Raw genomic sequence first — 16,146 nt, forward strand, 5'->3', positions numbered from 1 at the left:
GGTTCGCGTAACGCGCACAGGTCAATGGATGATCTGGCGTGTTGACGAAGGAAACTCGCTGTTGTAGTTAACATTATGTAGATGCAGTTTTGCTGCAGTTCTCACATATTTTCACGCATGATGTTCAGCAAGCATGCCTAGCTGTTCACAATGTGCCGGTCTTGCCTCAGTGCATTGAACGTGTGCTAATATTTATGTTTTATTTGTTTACGAAGATCAGACGAGAAGGCACATCAACTGGATCATAAGGCATTGAGTGGGAGCATTACTGGATCCTACACAAGTTCTTGGGTGCTCTGGCGATTAACGACGACATGTTGGTCGAAGAAAGTTTCCAGGTATCGTGCATTTACTAAGTTAGAATATCTTTACTACCCTTTTACCACTCTGAATAAACATTGTTAGCAATCTCAGCACGCAATGCAACACTATTCTTGCTGTATGACAAATTTTGGGTGATGTCCAGCTCAGGCATCATACAAAATGGTACACCAAACATGTAGGCAGTCGTATTGCAAAATGTTGTTGATAGTGGTGATAATATAATGGCAAGCATATGACCAGATTGAGTGCAATGATGCCGTTAAAGTTGCAGCCAGCCATTTTTTTGCAAGGTATTGTTAAGTCGTCCATATTCACTTTGTATAAAAGTGTACATGATTGCATGTGCATGAGCAATCATGATTGTCTTACACGCTAATGAAATCTTATGAATGTGCAGGCTGATGTAGTGCAAGATCTACCTGAAGGGTCAGAGCTGCTGGCCTCATGGGATGACACCGTCTATACTCAAGCTAGTTCGGACAATGAAAATGCAAGTCAGAGCATCAGTTCCAGCAACTTCGTCCCTCAACATGACTGCAGTGCCAGCAGCAGCAGGGAGGCAGACACGCGGGATCGTGTTGCAGAGGATCAGAGAGCCACAAGCGGTGGGAGAAGAAAATGGCCTGCCACCTCTATTTTGCAGCAGCTGCTTGACTTACACAAGGAAGAGGCAGCCACTGCTGCGAAAGCCGCCAAGAAATCCAGGAAACTCATGAAACAAGGGCTAAAGCTTCAAAAAGAACTGAATGTCATGCAAAATACTACGGTGCAGTTAATGCAGCAATATTTTGCAGCAAGAGATAATAAATAGCATAAATTGCTTTGCAGCATTGTCTATTTATTATCCATATATATTTATTAGTTGTAGTCACAACAGCAAGTTTATGCAAATGCCAAGTTAATAATTTTTATTACATCATAAATTAGTTTACAGAATTTCAAGCTTTCTACAAAGGAACAAATACAATGTTACAGTAATATTCGCAATGTAGATACACGCCCTGTAGATGACATACGATTTCATGGCACATACATTTCTTTCATGCCAAGTACACTGATACTGCAAATAGTTCACCCATACGGAAACACGTATGCACATCTGAAAATACAAGAAATCACGGCACAAATATAATTGCCTGTGGAAACATTCATGCAGTTGAGCGCAAGAAAGTGGCCTAGGCGACAAAATTCACGGGATTCTTTGGGCTATAAATGCTGCTAGAGCATTTCGAACCTCTTCGGTACTTGGTGAAGACCGACTGGCTGTGTGCCGTGGCTGAGGTCTGCTCTCATCGACGAGTCGAAAACTCTCCATCCAGTTTGTATCACATCTGTCACTCAGCTCTTCACAAATGTTGTGCAGCACACAGCATGCACGGATGATGCGCCTCACATTGGGGATGTCGTTTTCCACGCCTTTGTGTAAAATTCTGAATCGCGCATTCACCCATTGCCAAAGGCATTTTCCACTACTCCCCTGGCACTAGATAGGTGATGATTAAGTGTATGTGTCGTAGAGCCTACATCCCCTGCTTGTGCAAATGGCTTCGTGATTTCTTTCTGAAGCGGAAACGTCTGATCTAGGAGCAGGACAGGCCAAACTGACACACCGTGGAACGTCTTTTTTTCCCAACTGGAACAAGGCACTTGATAAAATCTTAGGGAGGCACGACCTTTGTAATACATCGCCATCATGACTCCTTCCTGGTGTGCCCACATTTGTTAACATAAATTTATAGCTGTGGTCTACCACAGCCATAAGTATCATACTGTATCACCCTTTATAGTTGCAGTAGTCGCAAGCTTGTTTTTTGGGTGGACATACCTCCATGTGACACCCATCTACAGCTCCCACACCTTGGGGAAATCCAGTCACTGCTGCAAACTACCTCATGTGCTCCGCTTGCTAGTGTTGTTTTGGGAAGCGCACAAATCGAGGATCCAGTCGATGAACGGCTACTTCGCAAAACTCACGGAAGATAATGTTTATGGACGCACGGCTTACGCCGAGTACGTTAGCTACCGTTCTGTCTTCCGAAGATGTGGCTAAGCGGTAAATCCCGATTTCTATCCTGTTCTCCAAAGGGATGGCTTTGCGTTTGTTGGCGTCGACGCGCCTCATTGACTCACACGCACTTATTAGATATCGGAATGTGGTCCGACTCATTCTAAAATTTTCTCTGAAGGCTTGTTCTAAGAGATGAGGCTGCGTTGTCTCCCACCAAGATGAATCCCGTGGGTACGACCACAGGCGTCTTTCACGCGTACACAGTCGCACAGACACCACCATAAGACGTTTGCATCGTCTTTCTGCTTTTCGTCGCTCCTAATTTAGCATATACACTTATATGAAAATGTTTCGCTCCCGGATGCGCCGCTGTTGCCGCAGCGCTTGTCGAGCAGCAAAAGACACCAAGAAAGTTTCCTCCTGTCTGCCATTGGGTGCAGCATCAAACGCTGACTTGCCTAAAACCATCGCCGCTCATACATCACCAATAACAATAAATTCGACGGAAACAACCAGTCACTCATACATACAAGCGATGAGATTGTTGCAGCACACTTGGCACCACTCGCCAGCAAAACAAGAGCAATGTTGTAAAGACTGTTTTTGCGTGCCGCCCAACGTGTGGCTATACTTAATCATGTCGCGGAACAAACTAATCCAAGTTGTAGTTAACAGCCCGATGGGTGCTATTTTGCATAAAAACACGTTTTAAATATACTGTGTTTCCCATAGCTAACATAATTGGATACGTACCTTCGTTCCGGTAATGACGGCGTTAGCTTGTTGATTCCACACGAGATGGCGATTGCTGCCGTAACTGAGGATGCTGGTGCAGCGTGTAACATCGGCGAACCGCGATTCACGACAACCGCAGTTAAATGCGGTTGATCGAGGTTGCTCGTAACTGCAGTTATATCGGCTGTGTAACAAGGGTATAAGACAAGCGAGTTGACGGGCCGACGGCAACACAGGTACGATTACAGAATCAACAGGGGTACTGACTTCTTGGAGAAAGATCCAACGGACTTCGGACCGGAAAAATATGTGTGACGACGAGAGAAGTAAGACGACTCTCTTTTGTAGCCTCACAGACGTAGGCTAGGGTTGCCTGACTTTTATATAGAAAATGCCAAGAACTAAACGTAGGCGGAAATAAGGACACGTTTAGTGTTTACTAAGTAGGTTTTATTACTGTTAGTGTCATGTATTAGGTTGATTTGAGTTTTCTTTTCAAGTTTTGGGGTTTGGTTGTGATTAAAAAATATGTTTGCTCTGCCGACATGCGGCTTCCATCTCCATCTCTTATGACACCCGCACACCCCCGAGATCGGTGACATGCGACAGTGCGTCAACCTGGCTTTGTCATTGTTTGCAGCTTGAACTCCGTGTCCCGGGAGACCTACCCCGCAAGGAGTGAGCGGAGCATGCGCCGTCAACAGAACATCACGAGCATGGCAACGGCGGCGGTGCATATACGCCTCGATACGCCCTGTAATTTTCATCGCAATAATATGCAGTCATACCTTGGGGTTCTGTTGGAGCTGCCTGAGAAAGGCCGAGGCAAGCTTCACATTTGGATCGACGTTGGTGTACTTGACGGTGCGGGTGATGTGCTCAAAGTTGCCACCCAGTCCAGCTCCAATCTCGAGTACTCTGATTGCATCCTTTTCTCTGAGCCGTGGGTCATGACTTGAGAGACTGCAGAGGCTTCAGGGCGCAGCGCCGAGACTTTTCGAATGTTTCGCAAAAGATGGTGGTCACCATCCAAAAAAAAAAAACAGGACGAAGAAATACTCACGTATTTGGCGTGACAGTAGTAAAAGCGGGAAGAGGATAAGTCCCAATGCAAGCATTGACGCAATGCATAGCGACGCCAACACACGCATGAAAAATGAGGCCATGAGTAGTCGACTGATTTATAGTCGGCGGGAGTAAGCGTTGGGCAGGACACCGAAACTGAGCAATTTATTGGAAAAAACCGTGATAAGCAGGAAGTCAACGGCAGTTGCGTCAGCTACTTACTGGCGCTAGGTGAATTGGTATACCGACGAAGTGACGTAACTTGACGCGCGCCTACCTTCGGATTAGTCGTAGCCTGAATACGGTTCTGTATTGGCCATGTGGTCTGATAATATTGCACCAGCAGGGACCTGTGCTTGACCGGCATGCAGCGTTATCAAACAAGGTGCGCTGCTGTCCGGAATAAACGTACTCTTTAATTGTGTTGCTGCCACTGATGCGTTGTCTGCTGCTTAGAACAGAACATCTGGCGACGAAGATGGGATCGGCGCGAAGTTAACCGCAACCGATCAGCAGCAGTGACGAGGCTGAACCACTCACAGTGCAAGGCGACACGGAGCTCTTGCATCGACGGCCTGGAGTCACGCAAGGACGCCGGGAAAAAGCAAGGTGTCACGGAGCCCTTGCAAGGAATTCAGCGGCTGGCTGGAGCAAGCGAACAAAAACCAGCAATGCTGACAACGCTCATCGAGGAAATCAGCTCTGCTGATAAGTGAACTGTGCTCACTATGGCAGCAGCAGGCAATGGTCCAGAAGACCATGGTCCTGAAGACAAGCAGCTGAAATTGTTTCTGAACTTACTCGGAGCGGAAGCTTATGAAGAGCTAAAGATAGTCGTGCCTCATTTGCCTTCCCAGAAGACTTCTGAGGACATTAAACAGCTTCTAAAAGCTCATTTCAGCCCAGTTCACTGAATCATCGCAGATCGCTTTAATGCAAAAAGAAAATGAAAGCGTCAAAGATTTCATCACTGAAATGAAGCATCTTGAAAGAGATTGCAATTTTGGTACGTTTCTAAATGAAACCTTAAGGGACAGACTCGTAGCTGGCTTGCGTGACGAAGAAATTCAACGGGCTCTTTTCGCAAAGGCAGGCCTGACGTTCGAGCTGGCATGAAAAATGGCGCAAGAAAAAGAGCTAGCTGAACAGCGGGAGAAGCAAATGCATGAGTTGGACGGAAAACTGTGCAGAGTCCACGTCATTCGCGGCAAACGAGACCGTGAAAGGGGAAGCAAAAAATTTGCCGCGTATCTGCGTGCTTCGCTGCAAATGTCGTCGAAAGACGATAGTCTTCTGCCGGCCGTACTACATGAGTGCTGGTCTGATCCGTGGCCACCCGTGATGCTCTTCTCGTACCATTTCCGTCCTGGCATGAAGGTTTGTTTGAACAGATTTCATTTTACCGCATTATTTCATCAAGCGGCCATTTATGTTTTGCCCTGCCTCAGACAGCGCTTCCTTTATGTTGAATCGGCCGCATCTGGCTGGCATTGATAAAAATTTGCCGCGTATCTGCGTGCTTCGCTGCAAATGTCGTCGAAAGACGATAGTCTTCTGTCGGCCGTACTACATGAGTGCTGGTCTGATCCGCGGCCACCCGTGATGCTGTTCTCGTACCATTTCCGTCCTGGCATGAAGGTTTGTTTGAACAGATTTCATTTTACCGCATTATTTCATCAAGCGGCCATTTATGTTTTGCCCTGCCTCAGACAGCGCTTCCTTTATGTTGAATCGGCCGCATCTGGCTGGCATTGATAAAATTGAGGAGCCGCTGCGTGAGACATGGACGCCATCTGGCAATACATCGGGAAACATGAGCTTGTGCAGAGGGTTTCCTTCCTCCATGGCATAGGGCGCTCGTCGGCGCGCAGTCGGGGAACGCCGTTCGTCGGCGCGCATAGCATAGCATTTTAAGCGCAGCTTAAGAAACTAGGGTCTTTAGAGTTATGTATCTATGTATTTTCTATTAAAGGAACACACCTCGTAATACTTACCTAGTGATGTTGCGCCTCAGATATGCGTAATATTTACTTTGTGATCGATAACGTTCACAAGTATGAACAGCCGTAACAGTTTAAGTAGTGTGGGCGGTAAGCAAGTGGTCCAACTTTGGCCGGGTGGCTGAATCGGGTGACAGACAGACAAACAGACAGACAGACAGACCAAATTTTCAGCGTTTAAGTTCCCCAAGAAAGACTATCGTCTTTAAAATTGAGGAGCCGCTGCGTGAGACATGGACGCCATCTGGCAATACATCGGGAAACATGAGCTTGTGCAGAGGGTTTCCTTCCTCCATGGCATAGGGCGCTCGTCGGCGCGCAGTCGGGGAACGCCGTTCGTCGGCGCGCATAGCATGGCATTTTCAGCGCAGCTTAAGAAACTAGGATCTTTAGAGTTATGTATCTATGTATTTTCTATTAAAGGAACACACCTCGTTATACTTACCTAGTGATGTTGCGCCTCAGATATGCGTAATATTTACTTTGTGATCGATAACGTTCACAAGTATGAACAGCCGTACCAGTTTAAGTAGTGTGGGCGGTAAGCAAGTGGTCCAACTTTGGCCGGGTGGCTGAATCGGGTGACAGACAGACAGACCAAATTTTCAGCGTTTAAGTTCCCCAAGAAAGACTATCGTCTTTAATAAGATACAGTTGCACGGTCGAATAATAAGTAAGATAACGAGCAACGAAGTGCTTGTTGGCATTGCGGAAAGAGTCATGAGGCAGAAAAATGTTGGTATCGGAATGTATACACGTGCAGAAACTGTAACAAAAGGGGGCAGTTGCAAGCCGTCTGCAAGAAAGGAGCCAAAACAAAGGTTGTCAGATATGTCAACACCACGGACAACGAATCCGAAGATTTGAGTTATCAAACTGTGTTCTACTCTGGCCAAAATTTAAGTGGCTACAGCGTAGACCTCAATATTGAAGGGAAGACTGTTTCTGTGATAATTTATACAGGTGGAGCGGTCACGATCGTACCAGAGCGTTTGTGTAAACAGTGTTTTCTGCATGTCAACGTGAAAACAAATCTGTCATTGCGCACTTACACAGGGGAACAGCTGAAAGAACTTGTAAAGGCAAACGTCCTAGAAGAACAGGAAAGAAACGAAATTACCGAAGTGGTAGTGCAAGAGAACGGAACATCAGTGCCCGCTCTCATGGGAAGAGAATGGCTAGAAAAACTAAAGATAGACTGGAAAGCTGTATACAGCCTGTCCACGGATAGACCAGTGCAGCAGAGAGTAGACGCTCTACGGAAGAAATCTCACGAGGTATTCAAGAGCGTCCCGCGCATCGTCAAAAAATTCGAAGCTCGCATCCTTGTAAAGGAAGGGGCACGACCAGTCTTCTCAAAAGCACGGCCAGTAATGTTTGCTATCAAGCATGAAGTAGCAAATGAGCTAAAAAAGCTCGAGCATGCTCGATCACTGATCAGGGTCGCGAAAAGCGATTGGGCAACGCCGCTGGCGATGGTCGCAAAGAAAGGTGGTGCAGGCCTAAGATTATGCGACAACTACAAAGTCACAGTAAGTCTTGTTCTGAAAAGGACCATTATCTCTTGCCTTTGCCTGAAGACTTGTATTCCATGCTTGCCGAAAGCAAGATCTTCTGCGTCCGAGACGTATCGCAAGACTATCAACAGTTGCCACTTGCTGAGGAAATCAAAGCGTTGTTAACCGTGCACACGCATCTCAGATTATTTCATGTTTCAGCATCTTCCATACGGCATCTCTAGCGCCCCCGCAATCTTTCAGTCATTAATGGATGAAGTCCTCAAGGGATTTCAAAAGTATTGTGCTGTATTGTTGACGTCATCGTCATAGGTTACAACGTAGACGACTGTGAAGAAACAGTGGAAATTGTGCTTCGGCAATTTGCAAAGTATAATATTACCGTAAAAGAACAGAAGTGTGAATTTTTTAACCAGTCCGTCGTTTATCTTGGGCACAAAGTGACAGCAGATGGCATTTTTCCAACCGCGACACAAAAAGCCATCTTGGAAGCGCGTCAGCCATGTAATATAACTGAACTGCGAACCTTCCTGGGCCTCCTGAATTTCTACGGAAAATTCATTAAAGGCTTGGCTAGAGTTGCTGCACCGATGTACGACCTGCTCAAGAAGGACGAAAGCTGGGTGTGGACAGACGCATGTTCAAGATCGATCGTGGAATCTAAGCAGCGCCTCATCGGCAGTCAAGTTCTGATTTTTTACGACGTGACAAAGCCAATCGGTTTAAGCTGCGACTCGTCCGCCTATGGACTCAGCGCCGTAATTTTTCATGTCATGACTGAAGGTTAATAAAGGCCCATCGCTTTGCCCCCAGAACACTGAACGCGGAGCGCCGCTATGCGCAAGGCGAAAGGGAAGCCCTGGCCATAATTTTTGGTCTCAGCAGGTTCCATAGCTAGATATCTGTACGGGTGCAAATTCACGCTGTATACATGCCACTACCCAATGTTAAGCACCTTGGCATCGGATAATCTGCAGCAACGATTCAGCGTTGGGCTATCTCGTTAGCAGCTTATCAGTACTCCCTGCGGTACAGAAATGACCAGAACATGAAAGTTGCCGACGCCCTTTCAAGTCTGCCACTTCCAGTCAAGCATAAAGACGACACTCAAGAATGTCTAGCAGTTTTTTTATTCAACGCCTCCCACAGCCAGCCAGGTTGCTGTTGCTACTAAAAGGGCCCCCATTATTTCCTGAGTCGAGCAGTTCACCTTATCTGGCTGGCCCGCGCACTATGACGATCAATTTCAGTCGTTTCACGTTCGTCTAAACGAACTTTTTACGAACAAGGCTGCGTCACATGGGGCGAGCGAGTCACCATTCCGGATGAGCTTCGAGAAGCGGTGCTAACATTGCTGCATGAAGAGCACCCAGGAATGCAAAGAATTAAGATGTTCTCTAGTTTGTTTAATGGAAGTTGATTGAGAAAGAGATTGAAGCCACTGTACGTCAATGTAAAGTCTGTCAAACAACCGTGCCTGCGAAAGCAGCAGGACCATTGCATCCATGTACTCATCCAGCTCGCGTTTGGTACAGAGTCCATGTCGATTTGGTCATGAAGGATGGATCCATCTTATTTCTTCTAGTATACTCTCACTCTAAGTGGATAAAAGCAAAATGCCTCTGCACTACAAGGACGTGAAAAATATTTGACTGTCTGAAAGATTTATTTGCAGCGTATGGCTAACCGGAGGATATGATCAGCGATAATGGACCTCACTTTACTGCACAGGAGTTCTCCGATTTCGCCTCTTATCATGGGATTCGACACACACGTACGCCACCGTACCATGCTTCGTCGAATGGGGCAGCGGAACGGTTACTTCAAGCGATGAAAGCCATTCTACTCAAGCAAGTGCTTCACGATAACTTGACAGGCCAGCACAGAACTCTGCTTCAACGACTAAACGACTTCTTGCTTACTGACAGGAACACTCCAAATACCGTAATGGGATGAACGCCGGCTGAGTTGTTCCTGAAAAGACAGCCTCGAGTGAAGCTTTCCCTCTTGAAGCCAAGTATTGTGTTGGATATGAGGAGTCATGAAGGCCGAGACGCGACCCATCGCAATGAGGGCCGAGGAAGGGACCCGCAGATGGAAGCTGGTGATGCTGTTTTCGTGAAGACTACGAGAGGGGAAACCCTGTCGTGGGAGGAAGCTGTCGTGGTACAACGAGTAAGCACCTCCACGTTTGTAGCCAAACTCAGAGATAATATTCGTTTCGTGCATATCGACCACTTGAGACCCAGTTTGATGTCCGGCTCAAAGTCATCACTCCATCGGACATCACAAAAGCTTATCGTGAGTCCACTCCACGCACCCGTAATCAGCAGCACATTCCAACAACGCCCTCAGGAAATGGTTCCTCTCGTGACTCCATGGTTAGTGGTCCTACTGCAGACCAGCTTGAGGATGTACGCTTAGATGACGTCACTTTAATGGAGCAACCGGCACCACAGCCGGAGCCAGAACACTCGGCATTGCAACCTGCAAGCATCACCACGGCTTCAGCCATGGCATCACCCGAAGAGGCCCCTTTGCCAAGACGGCTCACATCGCACAAGGCGGCTGCCTTACTGCTATCAAGCTCCCAATTATGATCGCGCAAAGAAACGTGTGTAGTTTGATATTAAGGACGAAGGAATGTTCTGTATCGGCCACGCGGTCTGATGACGTGGTACCAGCGATGACGTTGGCTTGACCAGCTTGCAGTGTTATCTGTAAAAGTGCGCTGCTGCCCGGAATAAAGGTTATCTTTTTTGGTGTCGCTGCCACTGATCCATTGTCAGCTGCTTAGAACAGAACAGCGTCAGTTGCGCTGACGCTGCCATCATTGTGGTCAGCAACCTTTTTTTGCCCACAGCAGGCCGTGGACCTTTCCAACCGCTCGCCAATTATGCGCCGACTTCCTCCTATGAATGAAAATTTGCAAACCTCATCACTCTGAAATTTTCTCAGGCTTTCCCGTATGATTGTTCTCAATATGACACAATGGCAACCTGTGCAAAAGGTGGGTTTCTTTTACTGCTGCTAATTTTCTATTTATTTCCTTGATTTTAGATAGGACAAAAAAGTGTGGATTTTATTTTCAAATTCGGGCTTTTCCTTTGTCTGCAGCAGCGATAGCAGCTACAGAGCCTTCTCTTTTTGAACTAGTAGGCAGTAAGTAAAATGTTAATCACAGTAACAAAGGTACTGAAGTTTGGTAGAGAAATTACTAAGCACTGAGAATCCTTAAATTTCCCAAATAAAGATACTGCTGACCATTATGGTTATGTTAGGGCCAAACAAACTGTACACGTTGCAGAACTATTATGTGGGTGATTACTACATATCTGTAATCAAGCGTTCGCCACAGGTAGTTTTCCAGAAGGCATGAAAATTGTTAAAGTAGTAGTCATCAACAAAAGTGGCTCTCACAATGTTTTAAAGAACTACTCACCTATTTTGGCCCTCCGTTTGTTTTCGAAAATGCTTAGTTTTGCAGGAAATCACAAATAAACATGTTCCTCAATGAGCCGTAAATACCTGCAAGGGAAATATTTAATTTGTGTAAAGAAAATCAACAAGAATGGAACCACTAATCATTAAAAATACCAATAATAATATTCAGTACAAGCGATACAACCTTGAAATATTTTTGCATATAGACAAGGCATTTGATTCTATCAAGCATGCTATTTTGTTTCGTGAACGTTCGACGTTGCTCTCTATCTCAGGTATGGGACAAGATAAATCAGTTGGTTACTTATCTGACAGGTTACAGTATACTTGCTTAAACGGCTACAACGCCCAATTGCAGCCTGCAAACTATACAGCGTGGGAGAGGTCTATCCTGGGGCCACGATTTTTCATTATTTCACACAATGACACCAATGATAGCGTAATTACTTTACTGACTAATCTAAATAAAGAAATGAGAAATTAATGCAAAGGAAAATGGAGGAAAAAAAATGTTGCAGTGGCTTAGCTCGGCTATGCCAGGATATACGTAGCGTTAGCAAAGGTTCAGCTGATTATTCTTAGCTTTCCTGGTTGTCTAGATTGTCAAGGATTAGCTTGATTGTCATGCTTACTGCTGCTCCAATGACACACACAAACGCCAGTCAGAAGCGCAGCGGCTCCAGCGCAGTGTCAGACGGCGACTGCACAGCGAGCGAGCGCCGGCGCCAGTGCGTCTACCACGGCTACGACGTCACTCCTCTGGAATGCGCAGACCGGCGCCGGTGAGCCGCGCGCGGCGGCGGCGGAGTGCGCGAGAGGTGCCGGTTCCGGTGGCTCCGGTGCGCAAGCCGTGTGATATAACTGATCCTTGCGCATGCGCAGCACGGCTCTTGATGTGCCGCGCGAAACGGGCTTGGCTAGGCCAGTGTAGCTAACGCTACAAAAACAACTGGCCGCCTGTGGGGAACGATCCCACGGCTTCGCATTGCGCGTGCGATGCTCTTACCATTCAGTTACCGCGGCGCCGGTCTCCCATCAACTTTCTGGGATATATATATATATATATATATATATATATATATACATGTGTGTGTGTGTGTGTGTGTGTGTGTGTGTTTGTGTGTATCTATCGTGTTAATGGATAAACCACTTTACCAGGCTACAGGCTCACATGTACTGTAATAATTTCTACGTTTAGGGGAAGTTCTTCAGGAATACCTTATATAAGAGAATATAGGGCCTCACGTCTGTAAGCCCTTTGTGTGGCTAGATAAAAAAAGTTGTCGCAGTTTCACCTGAAAGGCGAAGCATCAATTGCGATAGCAAATTTGTAGAGAGCTATACGGAGTAATTATAGTAGCTTTATCAGCTGTATAAACTTGGACATGCAGCAGCACCGGCAACACGCATAACTGTTGTCGACGCCGTCGGCGTTTTGCCCACGTTCGTACAAAATGCGTGCGGCGTTGGTGACTGTTGCCGGAGCCTCTGATATAAATAGGTACTTGGTGCCGCAGCTAAACGTCCCCTCCCTCCCCCCGCCCCTCCCACGGCCTTTCGCGTTTGCTCTACATATATGGTGATTGTAAATGAGGAAAGACACGCCTACTTCTGCAGCCCGGAGCACGGCACAGAACGTGCGTTTGTTCTCCGCCGTGCGTTCACTCCCCGTGAAAGCGCGCGTCCCTCGCGCCCTTTCACTCGCACATACAGCGTTCGGCGGCGCGCGGCGACGATTTCATCTCCATTGACGTCATACGGAACCTCACGGCGACGGCGACGGCGACGGCGACGCCGACGGCAGAAATCTGCTTTGGAGTGTCCATATAATTGCTATCGCAATAAAAGAAATCACGTGTCAGATGGAGGCTCGTGAGCGGCGGGGAGTGCGGACGTGTGAAGACCGGCTCCCGCTTCTGAAATGCTTTCGGTGATTTAATTTGTGCCTAGTTCGACGATTTTGATGCCTACGAACACGTAAAGTTATAGCCATCACGTCGATACCCAATTTTGGGAGGCGGGGGGCCTTTTTGCGATTTTATTGCCCTTTTTCGCCCGGACCACGCCGCTGCGAAGCCAACGCTAACCGCGTTTGGGCTAGCGCGGCCAGGTGCAGCTGCGACGCCCGCCGCGTTTCTCGCCTGTGCGGACACTCTAAGACTGTGCAATCATGGACACTGAAGTGGAAGGGGAGCTTCTGACTCCCGAAGAGTTTTCCAAGGATTCCGGATGGCAAACAGTTGCTGTCAGGTGCTCCGGAGCCAAATCGGCACCCGTTGAGCGAGTTGGTGGCATTTCAACCGGCGCTAAGCCAAACGACAACTTGTCCGCCAAGGGTCGTCGAGACCGGGGCAGGGCGAAAGCCAAGATTATTCTGGGTGAGAGGATGCCCCCGCTGCCCAAAGAAGACGCGAAGATCATCGTCAGGCCAATGGGAGGACTGAACATCAGCAAGGTGGGCCCGATAGTTGTGGCCGAGGCCATATGGAACGCGGTCGGCATCGACCCGGCGAAGCGGGACTCGGACACGATGTGCCCGAATTTTCAACAAAACATCATGGTCGTCAGTACTCCCTGCAGAGAGAACGCGACCCGATACGTCAGGGTCGAGTGCATCGCCGTTGGCGGTCAGCAGCACGACGTCAGCGCGTATGAAGCGGCGCCCCACAAGGGCTTGTTTGTTTTTGGGTCCCTCTGAAGAATGAAAACAACCTAAATGAAAATGAGGGTAGCCCGCACCACAAACGTATCGCAGGCTTAAACCAATCAAAGAAAAATGAATAAGGGTAGAACCCAAAAAGTAATTTAAGGAAAAGCCAACTGGAAAAAAAAATTTAAAGAATGCCGAGGGTGAGCTGACCCAAAAGCAGAAAAGAAATTCGGCCAGATCCTGTCACAAGGTGGAAGCTAGGTGTCTGCCATGGCATGGCATGTCGCGTCTCAGCTGTTTATTTGAAACACACACGTAGTTCACAGACATACATACATAGAGTAAGAAAAGGGGAAAAAGAAATATAGAACTAGATAGAGAAAGGAATGACATAGATCGAACAGCAAGGGAAAGAAAAAAGAAAGAAAGAAAAAGGAAAGAAAAGAAAAGAAAGAAAGAAAAGGAAAAAAAAATTACAGCAAACACCAGCAGCAATGGTCCAGATAGCACAGTTGGCGTGTATGAAGAAGGCGTCCAGGAGGCATCAGCAGTACCGCCAGTCCGGGCCCGTGACATCGAGCAGGACCCAATGACACCAATGACGGACGGCCTGGAAGGCTAGTTCAGGGATGACTTTAGGCTCAAAGAAGGAGTCATGAACAGAAAAAAAGGTGAGAGAGAGTGATGATGATGGTATGGACCAGACATTCCGTCCCAACTGTCCCCGGAGGCAAGCTCCACCTTTGTTGGCATAACCAAGGACAGCAGGAAACGAAAGCTGAAAGTGAGTAAAAAAAAAAAAAGAAAGCAAAAGGGGGGGGGGGGGGGGGGGGCACGCGCTTGAAGATGGTTAAATTACGCAGTTGCCGGGAAAGTGAATGAGGCAATGAGGTGGTACAATTGAATGAGTATTGCTCTCTTCCGCCTATTAATGAGCAAAGCATTATAATGATTAGTTGTTATTCTCGTTTGAGAGTTGTCCTTTAACAGGCGGGCGAGATGATGGGTAAGAGGACATTCATTAAAAAAGTGTTGCACGTCGGTGCATGGCAACCCACACGCACAATTGCTATGAGGGGAGAGGTTGAAGCGGAAATAGTAAAAAGGCATCCTGCCATGTGCGGTAATGAAGTGTGCAAGTGGATTTGGAGGTGGAAAAAAGGCCGGTATATTGTTTATGTTGGGAATCCACGGAAAAAGTTCCGTGTCCGTGTTGTCACGCGTCCACGCCACGTTCCACTGCGCGTAGGAGGAAGTGCGCATTTGAGATTTGATGGTGGTCGGAGAGGCGAGGACGAACCGGGACAGACCCCGCGAAGCGGCAGAATTCGCAAAGAGGTCGGCCAATTCGTTTCCTTCAACTCCACAATGCGCGGGGACGTGAAAGAGAGCGACGGGACGGACCGAGGGCGTCATCCGCGGCATCGCTCCGTGTGACCGCCCGGAGGAGCTCGACCGCAAGATTGTTAACTCGAAAAACCCGCTGGCCTTAGGGGCCAAACGAATCAAGAGCACGGGCACCATGGTTGTGGTCTTCGACGGCTACAAGGTGCCAAACTACGTCTCGTACGGCGGTACGCCCGTCAAGTGTACCTTATATCGAAAGCAAGTGGAGGTGTGCTACGCCTGTGGCCGCCTCGGCCATCGAGCAGACGTCTGCCCCTCTCCAGATGAAGCCGTGTGTAAACGATGCGGCGTCGCCAACCCCGACGAGCAACACAAGTGCGACCCCAAGTGCAGGCTGTGCGGTGGCCGACACTTCACCACCGCCAAGGAGTGCAACCAGAGCTACCAGATGCCATACCTCGTCAGACGCAGGCGCCGGGTGCGATCCCGAGCCAATAGAAGCAAGTCTCCGGCCTTCGAAAAGGGCGAGCGACAGCTCCCGGATATCGCCGGTCGCTCCGGGGCCTGCGGAAGCTCCAGATCCAGGAACCCCTCTGCGTCGGTTACCCCTGGGCGTTCCAGGTCCCCGTCCAGGGAGAGATCCAGGTCCAGGGGCACATCCAGGCGCCGCTCCGCGAGTCGCTCCGGGAGCCGCTCCGTCTCAAGGGCCCCGTCTGGTTCCAGCGTCGGCCAGCAGATGAAGAGGAAGTCGACCCTATCCTGGGCCGATAGGGTTCGTGGCGGCGGCGAAACGGGACCCTCCCGGGGCCCACGCGACCCGCTCCCAGAGCAAGCTAGGGACGCCGAGATAGCGCGCCTTCAGAAGGAAAACGCAGACTTAAAAGAAATGGTGAGAAAGATGGCTAGTGAAATGATGGAGATTAAGAAATTGGTAATCAGTCAGAGTGCTTTGATCAAAGCGTCGGCCCCGACCGCCATCGAAGTACCAGTTCCGGTCAGCGACTCGGCCGGGGCCTCCAAGCGCAGGGCAGTTTCCAGTAAGGAAGAAAAAGTTTC

The 16,146-nt window shown here is 48.3% G+C and overlaps 1 protein-coding gene across 1 annotated transcript in view; it reads right to left on the reverse strand.

The window, feature by feature from the left end:
* Positions 1-4,007, reverse strand: part of LOC125947419 (thiol S-methyltransferase METTL7B-like) — a 62,332-nt gene extending 58,325 nt beyond the window's left edge. Inside the window, exon 1 of the mRNA XM_049672112.1 lies at positions 3,856-4,007. The gene's annotated coding sequence lies outside the window, so the exon portion shown is untranslated. The remainder of the gene's footprint in view (positions 1-3,855) is intronic.
* Positions 4,008-16,146: the final 12,139 nt, after the last annotated feature.

Source organism: Dermacentor silvarum, chromosome 8, assembly GCF_013339745.2.
Source record: "Dermacentor silvarum isolate Dsil-2018 chromosome 8, BIME_Dsil_1.4, whole genome shotgun sequence".
Lineage (NCBI taxonomy): Eukaryota > Metazoa > Arthropoda > Arachnida > Ixodida > Ixodidae > Dermacentor > Dermacentor silvarum.